Source organism: Coenobita brevimanus, chromosome 43 (genome assembly GCF_032717465.1).
Source record: "Coenobita brevimanus isolate Jiangsu-jjx chromosome 43, ASM3271746v2, whole genome shotgun sequence".
Taxonomy (NCBI): Eukaryota; Metazoa; Arthropoda; class Malacostraca; order Decapoda; family Coenobitidae; genus Coenobita; species Coenobita brevimanus.
This window is the reverse complement of record NC_136996.1, coordinates 12587208-12590183: the sequence shown is the minus strand read 5'-3', so window position 1 is coordinate 12590183 and position 2976 is coordinate 12587208. Positions and strand designations below refer to the sequence as shown.

Genomic DNA, 2976 nt, shown 5'->3' with positions numbered 1-2976 from the left:
TATAAGACAACGTAAGATTAAAGAACCATTATGAAAACTACAAATTAACGCAGGAGAGGCCTTTGAAAGTTCAAATCCTCGAACGTCACCGCAGCGAGCGGTTTGTTTTGATTACGTGACGATCTAGGCTGGAAATTATTCAGTGAGTGAGACATTCCCGAGTACAGTAGCAAAGTATTTGTAAGTTAAATATTTACAGTACTGTACTGTTCTGGTAAGTTTATGTGCAACTTAAAGTACTATTAAATAACGTTAAAGCAAGAAATAAAGTCTTATAACCAGTTTACCTGATAGGCGTCAGAATATTGCCTTTTTTATTTGTTCGTTTTTTCCACAGTATTGTACAGTATTTGTAAGTTAAATATTTACTGTTCTCGTATGTACTGTACTTGTAAGCATCGAAATAAAGTTAAATAATTAAATAAAGCCTTGTAACCAGTTAACCCGAATTATATGATTACCCATGAACGGCGTCGGAATATTGCCTTTTTTGTTTGTTCGTTAAACTCTTACTCTACTGCTTTTCTACAGTACTGTTTTTGTAAGTTAAATATTTACTGTTCTGGTATGTACTTATAAGCAATTAAAGCATTAAATAAAGCCTTATAACCAGTTAACCTGATTTATATGATTACCCATGATCGGCGTTGGAATATTGCCTTTTTTGTTTTGTCTTGGTATCTTTACCTATTTGCTCAGGTTTGCTGTAATGGTTTGGATCATTTGATGCAATGCAACGTCTAGAAAATTGAAAACTTTCGGGAAGTGAACGAAAATCTGGGACATGAGACTGACCTTGACTTCACCCTCTCTTGCATCATCTGTCAGTTCACCACCTGCTATCGTGATGAGTGGATGTACGATTTTTTCGCTCGTGGCCATGCCTAACCACACATAGTTACACCCATTATCTCGACCCAGACAGAAAATACAATCTTTTTCCTCCCTTGCAAAACACAAAGAACCACCCTGTTTACGAGACAGCAATATATATTGCGAAAATAAGAAGGGAAAATGATGAACGTAAAATGATAGAGAAAGATGAACATGTTATGACGGAAGAAGTACGTTTTCCCCGTCTGTAAACGTATTTATTTCTGCTTTGTATCTGTATTCGTAATAATTAGACTTAATGTTAGTTCTGAAACTGCATTACAATTCTATTTTTAGCCATTCTCGTGGTGTGAGAGCTGGAAGTTGTGACACAACTTCCTTATTGCTAATGGGACTGACCTTCCACTTTATTCTCCTGTGGCAGAGTCTAGCCTTGGAGGACGTGCAGTTTTCTCATGTAGGACTGAAAATTCAACTCTTTCGCTCCCTCTTCCAAGCATGGGCACAACGATAACGTAAAAAGTAACTCGAAACTACCATAAACGTATATCAAAAAGGTGAAAATGTATTCATAAGATTTTTTTTTTTCCAGCCATTCCTAACAGATTATGTACTGAAATCATTCGATATCACAGTACTGCATTTCTAAGTTAAATATGTACTGTTCTGGTATGTACTTGTAAGATAAAGCACTGGTACCAGTTAACCTGATTTATATGATTACCTATGATCGGCGTCGGAATGTTTCTTTGTGTTTACGTACAGTATTTGTGTGTTGAAGTTTTGCTATGGAGTACTGTATTTGTGAGTTATAACATTAAATAAACCTTCTAACCACTTAAAGTGCTTTCTAGTGATTACCAGTGACAGATAACAGCAAAACAACACATTTGGGGGGTCTAGGGAACAAAATTCATTCATTCATTGCCAGACGCGATGTATCCCAGACGGGGTGGCCAATGGCTTAGAGTTAATTGTTTTACAGGGAGGGGCACTAATCCTCCACCAACCCCACTTGACACGTAGGGATGCCAACAGCATCTGGTGTTCCCAGGCGGTCACCCATCCAAGTATTAACCAGACCCAACGTTGCTTAACTTCGCTAGATCGGACGGGAAGCGGTGTACTCAACGTGGTACGACCCCCCCCCCACCACAAACACAATACAATATACAACATTCATCACTCAACTCAAAGCTACAGTACAACGCAATTTACTGATCAAAGGAAACTCGACAACCCATGCTCAAGAAAAGCTGCAACCACAACGCCATTTGCCAAATGGATGCTACAATATGGTAACATTCCTGAAACATCGCCATCCATGCACAATGCCAACCATCATGCATCCTTCCAACATTTCAGTGCTTGTCCCCATATGGTGCTTCAGACCCCACCCGCAAAACACAATTATATACAACTACACAAACCCAGAACCCAACAAACACTGAGGTGTGCGTCATCAAATGCTCAAGGCAAAGATCACATATATCAGTCGCAGTGACGTCCCCAGCCACGCATGCACACACCCAAACCACCACCATGACACACCCACACCACACACCCACCACACTCCCCCCACCCCCACCACACGCAAAATACGGAGTAGTTTAAATATACGCGATATCGCACCTAACACGGCACGGTAGGAACGAAACCCACGTGTTCCATGCGAGTTATCTGTATATATATATATACAGTACCCTCGCGTCCAGCACGCGTTAGTCCAGCATGATTCGAGTCCAGCACGGTGAGCAATTAATTAGTATTATTTAATACGATTTAATTACTGCAACACGAGTGTGTTAGCATAACACACACAGAGCTCCAAGAAGTGGGCCAAATCCGCAGAGTTCACTCTAGCACGATCACCCCTGGTCCGACACGGCCATGATGGACATTCCCATGATGATGATAGCCAATGAAAAACTTCTGATCAAGTAGCCTTCCCCGCCTGCTATCGTGACGTGATCGTGATGCCGCCCAATTAAAAACGCTTCTGGTGTCACATGATGTTTTGTTTACATTTCTCCTGCCACAGACCCACTCAGTCGCATAATTGCATTGGAAGGTGCTTTTTTCTTGCTGCATTTTCTGCCCTTGTTACTGCATTTTACCCTGCTCACGATGCCTAGGAAGCCT

The 2976-nt window shown here is 40.9% G+C and overlaps 1 pseudogene; it reads right to left on the bottom strand.

Annotated features, from left to right (window-relative positions):
* Positions 1–1863: 1863 nt before the first annotated feature.
* On the bottom strand, positions 1864–1983 carry LOC145397951 (5S ribosomal RNA; annotated as a pseudogene).
* Positions 1984–2976: the final 993 nt, after the last annotated feature.